A 19,262-nucleotide genomic window follows, 5' to 3' on the forward strand; every position below is an offset into this window, starting at 1 on the left:
ATGCACTGGTGTTTATTTATATCTGAGTTGAAATTACTTTTCAATGGTCATGTTAACTTCTTTTAGTTAGAAGTTGCTTTTCTCTTTGGGAAAGCGCTTGTTATTTTAATAGATCTGAGGCCCTCATTCTCAAATACATCCTTGGGTTGGGAGTGTCTGCTTCCTGTATTTTGTGTGAGTGCTTCTAGTGCATTTTACCAGTCTTTTACACTGCCTGCCTCTTTCACTCAGTTATCAATAGCCTGAGGACCACAGCTCTGTCCCCAGAGCCCCACACACTGTAGGTCTTTACCAAATACTTTGAGGTAAGTGTGGATGAAAGTAGATATCCTTATCTAAATGGGATTTTGATCAGCAAGGAGATAGAAAATGGTGGAAATTCTACCCTACCGTATATATCAGAATATAAGCCTGGCCTTAAGCTGAGCAGTGGGCCAAAAATGCAGAGACCTAGTTTATGTTTTCTGACTCTAGCAGGAAATGTTGGAACCCTAGGACTGTCTTCCAGGCCATGTGACCATCAAGGTGATCTGGGAGGTGCTGTCACAGCCTCAGTATGGTCTCCGCAGGGCTGCAGCCCCAAGACTGCTCTATGGAAAATGGAGAAAGTCTGAGGAACTGTAGCCACCTGGGGAGCTGAACTTGACTCCTTTCTCTGCTGTTGATTTCACCACCAGGTGATCTCACTAGTCTGCTCCCCTTCTGCTCTAACCCTCACTTATTGCCTGAATTACCAAATTGACCAACTTACTGGTCTCTTCCATCCCATTCTCCACAGTGCTGTCCCTGTTCACTATTCCTCCTCCACCTGTCATTGTTCAGGGTCTTTCATGTTGCACTCTGGACAAAATCTGAGAATTCGCTAACACATCCTACATGGGGCCTTGCTTTTTGCGCATGTCTTCCTTCTTCAACTATTATTCTGACTCTCTACCTCCTTTCATCCCAAGACATGCTGAGTTTCATGAAGTTCCTGAACGTCCCTGGTCCCCTCCTAGGATGGCTAACTGCCTTCTCAACTGTTGGATACCAATGTATGTCCAGGTTGGAGCTACACACATCTTCACTGCATCACAATGATAACGTGGATTATAATGAGCTAATGATAGTGGGCAGGATATAGGGAAGAGCCTGCTAAGAGAGGTGATATCCGAGAGGAGTCCAGAAACATGGTGAAAGGAGAGTTATACATAGAGCTGGGAAAAGTGTGTTTGGGGAGAATCCTCAAGGAAGGGCTGAGCTTGGGGCTTGGAGGACAAGAAGAGCTTGACTTTGAGTTTCCTCAGACCCTGGGCAGTATCTTGTACCTTTCCAATAATCACAGGATCTAGCCTGCAGCCTGGAACATAATAGCTGTTAATATGTATTTGAATGAGACAAAGTGATTTAAAAGTTAGGTTTTCTAGTTATTTAACTTTAAAAGCTAAAAAGAGCCTTATAGTTTTGAGAGCTTATATCCTAGGAACTATAATAAAATATTTCTGTCCTCACCCCAAAGGGAGTTGTTTATGGTTTCTTCTTTTAATTCTGTCCTATTCTCTCTTGGCTGCCATATTGGAGCAGATCGCAGCCTGGTGTAGCACAACCAGCCTAGCAGAGTAGAAGATAAAGTCACAGTGGGGTTAAAATGCATTTTAGTAACTTGGCTAATTAAGTAAGTGGGCCTTCTTATCAATGTAAACAGATCCATTACCAAGATAGAGAAACAAACAAAATAACTCTTGAGAAAGGTAAGGGAAGACCTTGGTCCCCCAAATGCTCCGAACAAACAAAGAAACCATTGTAGACTATGCAGATAAAAAAAATTGGCTCTATTTTCTCTTAACCACATCCTCTTTCGTTTGTCTCCTAATTAATCCAAATCCTTGTGGTCTTTCCATATTAAGATATTCTTATTGCACCATCACTCACTACTGTTTAGCAGCCTCACAAAGTCTTGATCATTTGTGACATGCTTATTCCTTAAGTTCCATGGCAGCCAATGTCTTTATTTCCTAAAAGAACTCTTGTTCTGAAGCAAAATTTTCTGAAGAAGCCAAGTCTTTCATAAATTTTGTGATTTTTATTTAAAAAAATTCTCTCCCACAAAGCATTTTTTGTGAGTAGTTTTCAAAGTTGATCTTCAATAATAATTTTTTCTTCTTGATTCCTAACTGGAACCCCTCCTGAATGACTCTCAAATAAGAGAGATGCATGGTGCTCTCCATAACCTTAGCTGATTCCTTTCACTCTTTTAAGACTGGTGATAGTCAAATCAATGGTTGGCTAACATTCTGTTTTGAAAAGATCATATTGATCTTTACTCACACATAGACCTTACAAACAAAGTTCACCTAACACCAAACTTATTAAACATCTCTTCAAATGGAGAATCTAGTCTCTTGGGAGTGCAAGAGAGGTCCTAGATGGAATGTAGGCCATGTCTGGTCAACTAATAGGAAGCATTCACCAGAAATCTACTTGGAGGGGCTGTTGCAGGTGGCACAGCAGCTGGGCCATTTAGGGAGTGAACCAGCAGACAAGAGGTCTCTCTCTCTCTCTCTGTTCCCCAACTCTGCCTTGCAAATCAATCAATCAATCTTAAAAGAAATCTACTTGGAGGTGGGAAGAAGGAACTAGACAAGAAACTTGAATTTTCAGAGTAGAGGACAACTCTAGTTCAGTATGAGACAGTCACTTAGATTTAACTCTTGGCTCTTCTCTGACCCCATAGAGAGAGCAGGGTTATCAATAATTAAAACTTAGAGCAGCCTTACTGAAACATGACACTGGGACAGAAGCAGAACTGGCTGGCTACATTAATGGCAAGAGGAGAATGAACTATTCTTGCATAATTCCCCACACAATTCCCTGCAGCCTCATACTTTGGACATAAGGGGCTTTGTTGCCTCCACTTTGCAAGGAAACAGTGGGGACACAGACACGGCGGTACGCAGTGGTGGCCTGGTGAGTGATGATGCAACAGGAAATACCATGAGCAGAGAAAGACCTCCCCATGAGCACATGCAACACCCCTGTCCTCATCATGGGGCAGCCGGAAATATGTCAGAAGCCCAGGCACCTGAGGTCTGCAGAAGCAAACAGGCAAAGGGCCTGGGGTATTTGGGGTCAGATCATTAGTGTCACTCCATTAATACCCTCAAGCTATTGAAGTATGGGGAAATATGGATTAAATAAAATCCTCAGTTCTCTGCTGGGGCAAAAGAAAGGAATGCCTGAAGTGAAATTACATAACAACATGACTTTGTGGAGTGCTTCATATCAAAACTGGGTAGTAAGATGAAAATATATTTAGACCACAATCCAGCCACCAGTAATGCATGCTGTTACAGGTTTTGATAGAACAAGAAGTGGACCCAAGATGTCAGCTGGTGACCAAGTATCTCCAAAAAACTTGCAAAGCAAATTAATTAAAGAATTTATAGTTGCAAGCAGATTTCCCTTAGTTCTTCTGCTTTTACATTTTTTACTCCTAAATCTTGTTAACTTCTTGTGATGTGGATTCTTTCTTAATACAGAACACATTTTAATATTTTTGTTTTTGGCAAGATTTTACATAAGCATATTACTTCCAGAAAGTGACAGAATAATACATGTTAATAGGTACACCTTTATTATATTAATAGGTGTAAGGCTTTAAAAACATTTTAGATCAGAAAAAAATCCTTTAATTGCTAAAATAGCACATTAAAACATTAGAATTTTATCTTTCATAGTAAATAAGTCCCATGAAAATACATGTATAAGAGCTGAACATTAAAATTTAATGTTTTGATTTTTTTGAATTATAAAATATCCTAATCGTAAAATATTTAGAAAAAGTTGAAACTCATATTAATGAAAGAAAGCAAACCACAAACACCATAATACTGATATGTTGGAGACAACCACAGTTATAACTGAGAGACTTTTTTTTTGTATTTTCCTATACATATTATATATATGTAGTAATAGAGAATCATATTTAATAGTCTTTATATCCTAGTATAGTTTCATTAATTATAATTTCTTAGCTCTTATTTCTCTAGTAGTTTAGAAGGTATAATTATATTTTTTCCTTCAATAATTACCTTTTTGTTTTAAAAAGCATTTTGAAATACTTTCATCTCTGCTTATCATAGTCAAGAATGTAATGGTATTTATATATTAATTATTAGTATTGTGTAAAATAAGAAATCTTCCAGGATTTTATTGTCCCTGCTGTCTTCCTACTTTACAATGTTTTTTAAAAAATTTATTTATTTATCTGAGGATAAATTTATTTATCTGAGAGGATCTTCCATCTACTGGTTCACTCTCCGAATTGCAGCAATGGCCAAGGCCAGCCCACGCCAAAACCAGGAGCTAGGAACTCTGTTCAAGTCTCCCAGGTGGATGGCAGGAACTCAAGTATTTGAGCCATCATCTGCTGCTTCTCAGCAGGGCGCTGGATGGGAAGTGGAGCAGGTGGTACTTACACCAGCACTGCAATATGGATTCCTGGTGTCCCAAGCAGCAGTTTAATCCACTGTGCCATAAGACTCACCTTCCCACCCCCACTTCACAATTTTGATGGATGTGATATGGGATTTAAACTTGGATTATTATTGTTGCTTTCATTAATAACTTTCAAGGCTCACTTTTTTTTTTTTTTTTTTTTTTGACAGGCAGAGTGGACAGTGAGAGAGAGAGAGACAGAGAGAAAGGTCTTCCTTTGCCGTTGGTTCACCCTCCAATGGCCACCGCGGCAGGCGCGCTGCGGCCGGCGCACCGCGCTGATCTGATGGCAGGAGCCAGGAGCCAGGTGCTTCTCCTGGTCTCCCATGGGGTGCAGGGCCCAAGCACCTGGGCCATCCTCCACTGCACTCCCTGGCCACAGCAGAGAGCTGGCCTGGAAGAGGGGCAACCGGGACAGAATCTGGCGCCCCAACCGGGACTAGAACCCGGTGTGCCGGCGCCGCTAGGTGGAGGATTAGCCTAGTGAACCGCGGCGCCGGCTAAGACTCACTTTTGAAACTTACTTTGCTTTGTAACCATACTGATGACAGTTCTCAATATTATCTCTTAAGTTGAGGTGACCCCTTCTTGAGTTCTTTGTCTCGATCCATCCTACTCAGGCGGGGTTGGGTCTTCATCTGTGAGTGTGATATTTTCTGAGTGCTGGCTTACGGGAAAATGTTGGTCTTTCCTACAAATCAGCTCTTGCCTAAGTGCATATGGTTTTTTCTCCCCAGCATAGCAGTCAGCTTCCATTTACTGCTGCTGTTCAGTTTTTGGAGCAGTCCATGGTTTTCAGTCCTTTGGAACAGGAGTTTTCACCCCTGGCTGCTGCATATTTAAGTCAGTGGGAGAGATTTTTTTTTAAAGAATGTCAGGGGCTGGTGCTGTGGCACAGCTGATGGAGCTTCTGCCTGCAGGGCCAGCATCCCATGTGGGCTCCAGTTCGAGTCCCAGCTGCTCCACTTCTGATCCTGCTCTCTGCTATGGCCTGGGAAAGCAGTGGAAGATGGCCCAAGTCCTTGGGCCCCTGCACCGCAAGAGAAAATCTGGGGGAAGCTTCTGGCTCCTGGCTTTGGATCGGCTGTTGTGGTCATCTGGAGAGTGAACCAGTGGATGGAAGACCTCTCTCTCTCTCTTCCTCTCTCCCTCTCTGTCCCTCCTTCTCTGTGTAACTCTTTCAAATTAATAAATAAATCTTTAAAAATAATAAGAAGCAGAAATGTCAGTGCCTAGTCTCTATCCCATAGTCATTCAGCCAGAATCCCATGATAGGGCTCAGATACTGCTATTTTTCAGTTTGCCAGTGATTTAATGCATAGTTAGGACCGAGAAGCACTGCGTAAGAAAGAAACCGTTTTGTTCCCGCCTGACGCTCATAGAATTTGTTAGTGTTGTTGTTGTTATACTTAAATCTTGAAGCATTCAACAGGGCATGTCTAGGTGTCTATATCTCTCCATTGTGCCCCGTACCCTGCAATTCTATAAAGCCAACTATTTCCCTCTATTATTCTTTGAAAGCTGCTTCCTCCGTATCCATTCTATTTCTTCTCCCTTGGATCCTCAGGGAAGGTTGAACGTTCAGGCTGCTATAACAGAATGCCATAAACTGGGTAGCTTTCAGACAACAGAAAACTTATTTCTCCCTGCTACAGAGGCTGGACTCTAACATCAGGGTGCCTGCGAGGAACTCTGTTTCCTTGTGCATGGACTTTCTTGTCATTGTTTCATGGCAAGGGTTTCTCTCTCTCTTTTGCTCTCTCGCTCTCTCTCTCTCTCTCTCTCTCACACACACACACACACACACACACACGATCCAATCACCTTTTAAAGGCTCTACCTCCTAATACTGTCACTCGAGGGTTAGGTTTCAATATCTGAATTTGAATAGATACAGATATTCACTCTACAGTACTGGATTCCCTAGATCCGGCCCTCATTTTCCATTACTTTTCCTCATAATTCTGTCACTTTCTTCTTGTGATATCAGTGCAGATATCTTATTTATGCTCCTGTTTGTTAATTTGACTCTCTATGTTATTCAGTCTGCTGTCTATTGTCCTTGACAGCCTTCAATTTCTGCCATTGCATGAGTGGAATTTTAAAACATTTATGGAAAATATGTATTATCTTTTAATCTATTTTCCCATGAGTTCTTTTTTTTAAAAGATTTATTTATATTATTTATTTGAAAGAGTTACACAGAGAAAGGAAGAGACATACAAACAGACAAAGATAGATAGATATCTTCCATCTGCTGGTTCACTCCCCAAATGGCCTCAATGGCTGGAGCTGGGCCGATCCAAAGCCAGGAGCTTCTTCTGGATCTTTCACATGGGTGTGGGGGCCCAAGCACTTGGGCCATCTTCCACTGCTTTCCCAGGCACATTAGCAGGGAGCTGGATTGGAAGTGGAGCAACCAGGTCTCGAACCGGTGCCCATATGGGATCACAGGCAGTGGCTTTACCACTATGCCACAATATGGATCCCCCAGAAGTCCATCCATATCGTTCAGACAATCTCTTTTTTATTTCAGGGTATTTCTATTATGTGATTGCTTGCTCTCATTTTTAAATACAAACTTCCTGTTAATTTTGTTGAGAATATAAATGAGGCATTCTGCCAAACTGCTTCTCCTTATTACCAGAAATATGTCCCTACAGTTTCTTCAGGTGCTCTCCTGCCTTTGCCTGCAGGTTCACTTATGTTTAACGAAGTCTCTACTTGGCCAGGACCTGTGTTTTGGCTTTTGTGTTAATCTCTCCCTGGTCCAGGTTTAGCAAGAACTCCCCACCCCCAATATCCAATCCCTTTCGCTATCTGATTGAATTCCTCATCGTCTACCACGCACCTGAGGAATATTGGTCATCCTGACCTGCCTTTAGCAAGAATACTCTTAGGCTGGCTTAGTTAGAATTCCTCACTCCTTACTACAAGTGGTATGTGGTTTGTTCTCTGAGCGTTTGTGTGCTGGGAGCTTGGTTCTCAGTGCAGTGGTACTGAGGTATTGGGACTTTGAAGAGGTGTGGCCTAGTGGTAGATCCTTCGGCCGTTCAGGGCATGTCTTCGGAAGGGATGAAGAGAAGAGTTCCCGTGGGACCCTGGGTTAGTTCCTGTGAGAGCGCGGCTACAAAAGAGGAAGCCTGACCACTTCCCAGCCTCTTCAGCTTCCTGTCTGGGGATGCGCTCTCCCTCTCACAGCTCCTGCTGTTGTGATGCCGTCAGCCAGAAGGTGAGGCAGCGGGGGCATCCTCCCTCCCAAACCCGGACTCAGGCATTTAATTATCGTAACAGAGCATGGACTAATGAATCCCTGGTGGTTCCCCTTAGTAATTTGTTATCCCCTGCTTCTTTCCCTGCTTATTGGGCATAAATTCCCACTTTTCCTTGTTATATTGGAATTGAGCCTGATCGCCCTTCCTTACTATAAAACTCCATTGTAGTAACCTCCCTTGAATAGAGTCTTCCTTATTGTTCTTTAACAAATATAATGATAATTTTTTCTTTAACGTGTTCTCAGTTTGCATGCGTATAAAGCAGCCAGTATTGGTTCTGTTTTTTTTTTTTTTTAAGAATTTGATTAAAGTTGGGTCGTAGTCCGAAAAAAATGACCACATAAAATTTGCATGTATACACAAACCCCTCAAATCTCTGTTCTCCACATTAATGCCTGTGGATCTCACAAAAGATTCCTGGTTTAAATAAACTTACATCCCTGTATAATACTGACATAATTAAATAATGAGAAAGAAGAGCTACTTCAATCGGTGTTGCTGCTCACATCTTCTCAATCACTTGTTCTTATTTGCAGGTACAGTCAAACATATCATAGATAGAAGAAATCATTTGGATCTAGCAAGTACCTGCATGTCTCCATCTTATAAGTTTTATTTATCAAGAAGTTTAAGATGAGATGATTCTAACAAGAAAGAGAGAGCATCACTCATTTTCAAAACATGCCATGAGGGGATGTGCTCCTTCCCCCCTCTTATCTTTTTTGCTTCATAGATGTTGTTCCATTTTGGCTAGCATTCTAACATAGCAAGAAAGAATCCTGAGACGAAATTATTTTCCTTCCTTGGTAGGTATGTAATATTTTAGTTCTACCTGGATTTTTTAAAGGATTTATTTATTTGAAAGGCAGAGTTGCAGAGAGAGAGGGAGACAGAGAGAGAGGTCTTCCATCCATTGGTTTACCTCCCAGATGGCTGCAATGAACACCATAGCAGACTTGAACTAGGGACTTCCTTTTGGTGATACTGAAATGAGTTTCATGCTAAGTTACTATCATTTTGAGTTTTCTGTCAAGCTAAACCTGATCCTCCTTGGTAAAGGAGTTTTCAGTGTACTTATATTTAAGCAATGAGGATTTTTTTTTCCTAGTTATTTTCCTCAAAATCAGGTGAGGGGATTTAAAAAAAGAAACGCTTCACCCTTTTCTTGGGAATTTTTTCAGGGACCTCTTAAATCTGCCAAGAAGCCATTTGACTAGTTCCTTACTTAACAAACTTAGAAAGTCAGGGCTATATGTATACTGGAAAAGCAACTTTATCACCTTCCAACCCACTCATCCTCTTTTAGTAAAAGTGTAACTAACATATCATAAATGAAGAATTTTCATATGTATGGTTTTTGAATTTTAAAATATGTATGCATGTGTGTATCCACCATCCAGATCTAGAAATCAATTATTTCCTTGGCCCATGATGCTCCCTCCTGCCCTGTCTGTTTGACAGTCTCCATGTGTCTGCATTTTAGGATCTGCCTTGACTTTTGAGCAAAGATCATGCAATATCCTGGGTAGTGCCAGCCAATTATCAGACATGGTGGTATACAAGGGCTTGCCACTTTAGCCATTGAGGGACTCCTCTATGGGTAAGTTTCAATTTGGAGCTCCTCATCAGGCTGGCCAAAAGTTAGTCACAGCAGCACTAATGGCTGGGGCTCTCTCTATTTAATTTTCCAAATTTCCATCTCCAAATCTCAGACTTATAGGCTCTCCTCTGTTCACTTCTCTTCCCAAAAAACCTTTTGCACATCTAACTCAATCCTGGAACCTGCTTCTTAAGAACTCAACCACTGTCCTACTCTTTTGAGTTTGGCTGCTATTGCCCAATCTTATGTTAATGAGATTTATCCTTGTTTTTGCACATACCACCAGTTTGTTCTTTTGCATATCAATGTGAATATTCTAAAATTTATGTGCTTATTTTTACTATAAAATTTTGGCTTCTTAAAGCTGTTGTGTAACCACCCTTGCGTGTACACTTTAGTAGTTTTAAACATTCATTTTGGTAGGGTATATGCCTAAAAATATTTTAGGTATAAGATATGTATATGTTTAATTTCAGTGCAAGTTACCAAACATTTTTCCCAAATTTGTTTTTAACTGGTTTGCACTCCTAGTTATGACTTATGAGAGTCCGTTTCCTCTACATCTTTGCCAATACTTGGTATTGTCAACTGTTTGTCTTCCCCTGTGGCTAATAATGTTCCTATGCTTGGTGGTCATTTAGCCATCCACTTTTGTAAAGAGTCTGCTAATCCTTTACCCATTTTTAACTGGCTTTCATTACATTCTTATTGATTTTGGAAAGCTTTTTAAATTGTCTGGATATGAGTCCTTTGTCAGCTACATCTACTGCAAATATCTTCTCCCAATCTGTGTCTTGCCTCATTACTCTCTTAATATTTTCTTTGGATAAATACAAATCCCTCATTTTAATAAATCTCTATTTTTTCAATATTTGATTTTTTTCTAGTACTTGTGGTGTTCTATTTATGAAATTTTGTCCAAAGATAATGAAGATACTATGCATTCCTCTAGAAGCTTTATTGATTGACTTTCCACATCACAACTATGATTCTTCTTAATTCTTGTATAATATGTAAGGACAGATCTTTTTTTTTTATTTAAAATACAGTCATTTGAACTTCATCTTCATGGGGTGTCTTTTTAGTATTTGGTTAAAGTTCTGTGCTATTTGACAGATTTCCTGGTGGACTCTCCAGCAAGGGCTCCTGTGCCCCCTGAGCAAATAGCTGGTGTGTGAGGTAGCTCTTCTAACCCTGGCCCCCGGCTGGGGTGTCTAGCTAATTGTCCACTGCTGATCAACAACCGTTTCTGTCAGTGACATCCTGCTACTTGAGGCAGCCACTGAGGCCTTGCCTTATGCCCAGCTCCAGGAAGCTGGAAATATCTCCTAAGCTTGGGGAAATCAGCCAGCAACACAACCATTGTGCCATGCATGGACTTTCTGCTTGACACAGTCACCACCACTTGCTAATGCTATTGCCCTAAAATTCTCACCATTTGTAAGAACTTAAAGAATCACTGCAAAGGTCCTGTTGTTGACCATTATGCCTCATTCTTCCAGGTCAAGCTGTTCGGTTGTCATTTGGCAAATTGGCCCTGGACGTCCTTCTTTAATCTGGTCCCAACTGCAAGGGATTTACAAGAAATTCTTTGAAGTTTCTGGCATCTGTATAGTTTCCTTCCTTAGCTTCCAGTACTGATTCAGGGTTTTACATATTTTAAAATTTTCTAGGTCACTTTGAATGGAACTGGGAAACAGGTGGTTTAAATATGTGCCCTCAGCCTCTGATCCTTCTCCTGAAATGCAGTAAGATGTTTTTACTTTAAGCTTATGGGGATTATTGGATTATTAGTTGTAGGAGAAAATATTTGTTATTAATAGTAAACACTCAGGGCCGGCACTGTGGCATGGCAGGTAAAACCGCCGCCTTCGGTGCTGGCATCCCATATGGACGCCGGTTGGAGTCCTTGCTACTCTTCTTCCGATTCAGCTCTCTGCTATGGCCTGGGAAAGCAGAGGAGGGTGTCTGAAATCCCTGGGCCCCCACAACCGCGTGGAAGACCCGGAAGAAGCTCCTGGCTCCTGGCTCTTGGCTTTGGATCAGCCCAGCTCTGGCCGTTGCAGCCATTTGGGGAATAAACCAGTGGATGGAAGACTTCTCTCTCTCTGCTTCTGCCTCTCTGTAACTCTTTCAAATAAATAAATAAGTCTTTAAAAAAAAGTAAACATTGTTTAATAATATTGATAACTAGTATTTAATATCTAATTATTTACATATTCATTATATATTTTACTGTCATCATTTTCCAGGCATTGTTTAAAATCTAATTGAGATCTTCCTGTATACAAAATTTTAAATTAATTGTAAAATTCATCATTGTAATATGAACATTTCTCCTTGTTACTGGTGCTTTTTTCTTTATGTATATATTATAATTCAAGTTTTTAAAAAATCCTGTGTATGTCTGTACATATCTGTATGTGTACAGACAAAAGAAAAACTATGGAAAGATGCACACAGGGCTGGAAACAGCTTTGTAGATCTGGAGTGGGAGATGGAGAGTATTACTTTTACTTTTTAAGCCTCCATATTGTTTAAATTGTTAATACTTTTTAAAACAAAAATGTTCTTAGTTTCTTTAAATTTTTAATTTCAATTGATATACCATACATCTCATTATGTTGCATATTTAAGTAGTTTCTGTTGTCTTTGTCTTTAAAACTTAACACACACACACACACACACACACATGCATATGTGTTTGTTTAGTTTTCTTAGAACTTATTTCTGGAAGTTGAATTACTCTAAGGCTATTCAGCCAAAAGCCTAATCTTTTTCCAAAATATTTTTTCACTTTCTATTTTGTCAGCAGAGCATAAAATTACCCATCTGTTTAGATTATAATTAGATTTATTTACAATAGAAAATTACAACTAACAGTGACTGAAATACCTAAGGTTGACATAATCTAATATACAAACACAAAAAACTCCTGCATTTTGTGAATTCCAGAAATAACAATGTCTGTGAAATCATTAGATGCTCAACTGTTCTGTATGTTCCAGGATGGCTTCCACCCTCAAGGTCATAACATGAATGCTGGAACTCTAGCTGTTACATCTACACACTAGGCAGCAGGAAGGAGGAGGTACACCAAATGAGTAATGCCTAGAATCTGAGCCTCACAGCCTCAGTTTTGGAGAGAAAAACTGAGAGCTCCCATTCACCAATTCAATTCCAAAATGGCCATAATGGCTAGGACCAGGTTGTTCATGAGGGTGTAAGGAACTCAAGTTACTTCATTGCCATCTCCCAGGGCCTATGTTGGTAGGAAGATGGAGTCAGGAGCTGGAGCCAGGAACTGAGCCTAGATACTGCCATGTGTAATGTGGGCACCTTAACTTGCCAGGCTAAACATCTGCTCTAAAGCCTACTTGTTTAAGGATCTCATCTAGAGGTCCAGCAACACTGACATTTCAGTGGCTATTTCTTTGTCACCTGGCTACAAGGGAGGCTAGAAAATACACTTTCTGGGCTGGTGCTGTGGCATAGTATGTTAAGCCTCTTCCCGCACTGCCAGCATCCGTATGGGTGCAGGTTTGTGTCCCAGCTGCTCCACTTCCAATCCAGTTCCATGCTGATGTGCCTGGGAAAGCAGTGGAAGATGGCCCAAGTGCATGGGCCTCTGCACCTATGTGGGAGACCTGGAAGAAGCTCCTGGCTCCTGGCTTTAGATCGGCTCAGCTCTGGCCATTGCAGCCATTTGGGGACTGAATCAGCAGATAGAAGATCTTTCTCTGTCTCTAACTCTCTTTGTATTTCTGTCTTTCAAATAAATAAAATAAACCTTTTTTTTTAAGTCATAAACTACCAAAACTGACAAAAGAAGAAACAGAAAATCTAGATAGACTGATGACAAAGAGATTGAATTAATAAACAAAAAATTCCTACAATGTAAACTTTGGGCCTGGGTAGCTTCATTAGTGAATTCTATCAAATGTTTAAACAAGAATTAACACCAATCCTTCAAAAGCTCTTGCAAAAAATAGAGGAGGATGGAATATTTCCTAACCCATTCTATGAGCCTGGAGTTATACAAAACTAGACAAGACTTCACAAGAAAAGAAATAAACAAACCAAATCCAGCAAGATTTAAAAGGATGATAGACCATGACCAAAAAGCTTTTATCCCCAAATTCAATTTGGCTCAACATGAAAATCAATTAATGTGGAGCAGACATATGGCACAGTAGTTAACATATTGCTTAGGATACTTGCATTTGATATAGGAGTACCTGAGTTTGATTCTCAACTCCACTTGCAATTGCCACTTCTGGCTAATGCATACTATTGTAGGAAGCAGGTGATGGCTTAATGACTTGAGTCTCTGATACCCAAGTGGGAGACTTGGACCGAGTTCTGATCTCCAGGCTTCAGCCTGGCCAGCCCTAGCTGTTGCAGGCATTTCAAGAATGAACAGTAGCAGATGATCCATGTCTGCCTGCTTCTGTCTTTTTCTCTGTCTCTCTATCTTTCAAACACTAAAAAATTTCAGAAATCAATTTATGTAATATATCATCTTAATAAAATAAGGGGAAGAAATTAGTCAGTTATCACAATAGATGCACAAAAAGCTATTTGACAAAAGTCCTCTCATAACACATTTCATGATAAAAAACACTCCATAAACTAGAAGTGGATGGGAAATCCTCAGCCAGATAGAAGACATCTAAACAATATACACAGTTACCATCATACTTCATGCTGGAAGGATGAAAGCTTTCTTCCTAAGATCAGGAATAGGACATGGATATCCGCTTTTGCCACTTCTATTCAACATCGTACTATGGGTTCTAACCAGGGCAACTAAGCAAGAAAAAGAAAAAGAAGGGGAGGAACACCCAGATTGGAAAGGAAGAAGTAAAGGCATCTCTACTCGCATATGATCCTGCATTTTAGAAAATTTTACAGGATCCACCAAAAATAAAAATAAGCACCAAAACTATTAGTGCTAATAAGAAAGACCAGCAATGTCACAGGATAGAAGATTAAAATATAAAAATCAATTGTATTTATATATACTGGCAATGAGCAATCTGAAAACGAAATTAAGAAAACAATTCCCACTCTTACGATAGCATCAAAACCAATAAAATACTCAGGAACAAAACTTAACCAAGTGAGTGCAAAAGTTAAACACTTCAAACTACAAAAAATCACTGAAAGAAATTTAAAAACAGCCAAATAAATGGAAAGACATCCCATGGTCCTGGATTAGAAAATTTAATACAGTTATGTTATGATAATAATTCCCAAGTTGATCTACAGACTTAGCTAATCCCTATTAAATTCTCAGCTCTTTTTAGCTTTTTCTTTTTTTTCTTTTTCTTTTCCTTTTTTTTCTTTTTTCTTTTTTTTTTTTTTTTTTTTTTTGATAGGCAGAGTAAGACAGTGAGAGAGAGAGATAGAGAGAAAGGTCTTCCTTTTCCGTTGGTTCACCCCCCAAATGGCCAATACGGCCGGAGCTACACTGATCTGAAGCCAGGAACCAGGTGCTTCCTCCTGGTCTCCCATGCAGGTGCAGGGCCCAAGCACTTGGGCCATCCTCCACTGCACTCCCGGGCCACAGCAGAGAGCTGGACTGGAAGAGGGGCAACCGGGACAGGACCAGCGCCCCAACTGGGTGTGCCAGTGCCGCAGGTGGAGGATTAGCCTAGTGAGCTGCGGCACAGGCCTCTTTTTTTTTTTTTTTTCAAGAAAAACTGTGGTAGTAGACACGTGACTGAAGATTCAGAAATAAACTCATATTTATGGTCAATTGATTTTTTTCTGATTTATTTGTTTTTATTTGAAAGTGTTACAGAGAGAGAGAGAGAGAGAGAGAGAGAGCGAGCTTCCATCTTCTGGTTCATTTCCCAGATAGACACAATAGCCAGAACTAAGTCAGGCAGAAGCCAGCAGCCAGGAGCTTCTTCTAAGTCTCCCATGTGGGTGAAGGGGCTCAAACACTTTGGTCATCCTCTACTGCTTTCTTAGGCCATTAGCAGTGAGCTGGATGGAAAGTGGGGCAGCTGGGACATGAACTAGTGCCCATATGGGATGCCGGTGTTGCAGGTGGTGGCTGTACCCACTACACCACAGTGCTGGCCCCATGGCCAATTGATTTTTTCTTTTTTGACAGGTAGAGTCATAGACAGTGAGAGAGACAGACAGAGAGAAAGGTCTTCCTTCTGTTGGTTCACTCCCCAAATGGCCACCATGGCTGGCACTGCACGATCTGAAGCCAAGAACCAGGTGCTTCCTCCTGGTCTCACATGCGGGTGCAGAGCCCAAGGACTTGGGCTATCCTCCACTGCCTTCCCGGGCCACAGCAGAGAGCTGAACTGGAAGAGGAACAACCGGGACTAGAACCCAGCGCCCATATAGGATGCCAGCGCCGCAGGCGGAGGATTAACCAAGTGAGCCATGGCACCGGCCCCATGGCCAGTTGATTTTAAACTAGAATGTCAACCCATGAGGAAAGAAGTATGTTTTTTAATAATTGCTTCTGGAACAACTAGAAATCTATATGCAAAAAATTAAGTTGGATCCCTACCTACACCACATAGAAAAATCAATTAAAGATGGGTTAAAGACCTAAACAAGGGGCCAGTGCTGTGGCAAAGATGGTAAAGCCTCTGCCTGCAGAGCCGGAATCCCATATGGGCACCGTTTCATGTCCCAACTGCTCCTCTTCTGATCCAGCTCTCTGCTGTGGCCTGGAAAAGCAGGTGAAAATGGCCAAAATGTTTGGGCCCCTGCATGCACGTGGGAGACCCAGAAGAAGCTCCTGGCTCCTGACTTTGGATCAGCTTAGCTCCAGCCATTAAGGCCCTCTAGGGAGTGAACCAGCAGGTGGAGGGCTTCTCTCTCTCTCTCTGCAACTATACCTCTCAAATGAATAAATAAAACCTTAAAAAAAAAGACGTAAACAAAAGGGATAAAAGCAGAAGACTCTTAGCAGAAAACATAGGCATAAATCTTTGTGACCTTCAATTATAAAATGGTTTGCTAGGTTGATATCAAAAGTATAAGGAACCAAAAAGAAATGGGCAAACTGAACTTCATGAAAATAAATAAAAGTTTATGTTTCACAGGACACTGGCAAGAAAGTGCAAAGACAACATACAGAATGGCAGAAAATATTTGCAAATCATATATTTAATAAGCGTCTAGTGCTCAGAAAATATAAAGCTCTCATTCAACAGAACAGAAATAGCCCAATTAAGAAATAAGCACGGCATCTGCAGAAATACTTCTCCAAAGGAGATACACAAATCACCAGTAAATGTGAGGATGCTTATTAATAGCCCATCTGGGAGACGCAAACCAAACTCACAGAGATACCACTTCACAGCCATGATCTGATGGCTACAATCAAAAAGGAAGATGATAAGCATTGGCAAGGATGTGGAGAAATCGGAATCCTCGTACATTGCTGATGAGGCTTTAACATGGTACAGCTGCTTTGGAAAATTGTTTGGCAATTTTTCAAAAGTTTGACTAGAGCTACTATATTAAGCAGCATTGTTACACTTAGATATACACCTAAGAGAAATGAAACATGTGTCCACACAGAATCTTATACACAAACATATTCATAATACCCAAACATTAGAAACAGTACAAATGTTAGGGAATAGATTAACAAAAGTAGCATATCCACACAGAATATTTTTGTCATAAAAAGTAATGAAGTATTGATAAGTGCTATAACATGACTAAGCCTTGAAATCATTATGGCAAATGAAGGAAGCCAGTCATAAAAGAGCACTTATTATCTGATACCATTGGTATAATATGTACAAAGTAGACAAGTCCATAGAGAACAATAGGAGCTTAGTGGTTGCCAGGGGCTTGGGGCTGGAGAGAGAAGATGAGGAGTGATGCTAATGAGCATCAAGTTACATTTTGGATAATAAAAAGGTCGTGGAATTACACAGTAATGATGGTTGCACAACTTTGTGAATATACGAAAAACCAGTGGTTTTTATACTTTACAAGAATAAATTCATTAAGTGTAGGGTTAAGTATACGATCATTAAATTAACTGAAATGGATCTTTGTAAAAATTAAGAGTAGGAGTGTGAAAGAGAGGAGGAAGAAGAGTTGGGGCTTGGGTAGGAGGAAGGGCGGGGGTTGGGGGGCTGTATCACTATGTTCCTTACTCTATATATATGAAATACATAAAACTGTGTAGCTTAAATAAAAGTTTTTATAAAGTAAAAATAAGGGGTTGGCACTGTGGTATAGCAGGTAAAGCCGCCGCCTGCAGTGCCAGCATCCCATATGGGTGCCGGTTTGAGTTCCGGCTGCTCCAGTTCCAATCCAGCTCTCCCCTATGGCCTGGGAAAGTAGTAGAAGATGACCCAAGTCCTTGGGCCCCTGCACCTGTATGGGAGACTAGGAAGGAAATCCTGGCTCCTGGCTTCGGATCGGCGCAGCTCCCACCGTTGCGGCCAATTGGGGACTGAACCAGCGGATGGAAGACTTCTCTTTCTCTCTCTGCCTCTCCTCTCTTTGTGTAACTCTTTCAAATAAATAAATAAATAAATCTTTATAAAAATAAATAAATAAAAAAGGAAAAAATTTATGGAATGTGAATTACATCAGAATTAAAATAAAAACAAACATGTAGGTGTTGTGAAAGCCATTCAAGAACATGCTCATCACATGAAGCATTCCTGCAAACTACGCGATAGAACCTTAACTTTATTTAAAATGACATGGCATAGGTGCAATGAAAACTGGGAAATATATTGCATAACACTGACCTCTGAACTTTTCAATTAGCTCTTTCATTCTTCTCTCTATAGTAGGCCAAGCCTACTTTACATATTGCACAAACAAGCAAAAAATAAAATACATATAGGAAAAAGAATCCAAAAATGTTTCTAGAAGCTTTCTCTGGGTGGTAGAAAGGGTTATGGTAAGCAAATGTTCTATAGACTCTTCCACTTAGGGAAATAATTGATGCAATAAAAAACCCTGCCTAAAAAGTTCAGGTTGACTTAAGCATAAACCAGTATGCTACGGTTTCAACGCATCCTCCAAAAGTTTATGTAGTGGAAACTTATCCTAAATTCATAGGGCAGTGGTATTTGAGGGTGGGGCCTTTTGGAGGTAATTGAGATGAGGTCAGGAGAGTGGGAAAGAAGAAGGGAAAGGCAGCCCCAGGCGGGCACGCCATAGCCATGTTATGATGCAATAGGAAGGCCCTCACCAGAGGCTGCAGACGCGTTTTTGGCTTCCCAGTCTTCTGAACCATGAGCTAAATCCTAGATATTTTGCTACAGCAACAGAAAACAGATTAAGACCCTGAATTCAAAATGTCTCCAATTATGTGTGGATATTTTGGGCAGTTGAGGGTGAAAATAAGAGGTGAATGGGTGTTCTGTTCAAAGGGAACTTATGATGGCACACTGGAGTGTTTGCCACCAGTAAACCCTTAAGCCAAGGTCTGGAAGTTGGAGGTTGGAGAAAGAAAAAGAACACACTCTGGGATAGGTCTTCACAGACTGTCAGAGCTGTTAGGAAGAGTTTTCTATTAAATATGACTTAGATGAGACAGTATGATCTTTAAGAATTATGTGTCTTTCAGAAGTGTGTGTGTGTTTTCACCTAGAGTCAATATCAGAAAATCTTGGCATATTCACAAAGAAAATGAGAAGTTGTGGTCTCCACTTGAGCCTGGCAGAAGGACCCAAGTATGTGGGGAACTGCATCACCAATTGCACCCAGAATTGCTGCCGTTCTAGATAACAATTCCATGATCAGTGTTCTAGATGGACTAATGCAGGTTCCGAGAACTGAACTCCTGTCAGTTATCCTGTCTCATGGATTGCTCTGGTCTTGAGACAGACTCTGGGGCAAAGCCTACCATTGTGGGGGGTGGAGGAGGCTGGGCTTTCTTTAAATGAATGGAAACT

This window comes from Oryctolagus cuniculus, chromosome 4 (assembly GCF_964237555.1).
Source record: "Oryctolagus cuniculus chromosome 4, mOryCun1.1, whole genome shotgun sequence".
In the NCBI taxonomy this organism is placed as follows: Eukaryota; Metazoa; Chordata; class Mammalia; order Lagomorpha; family Leporidae; genus Oryctolagus; species Oryctolagus cuniculus.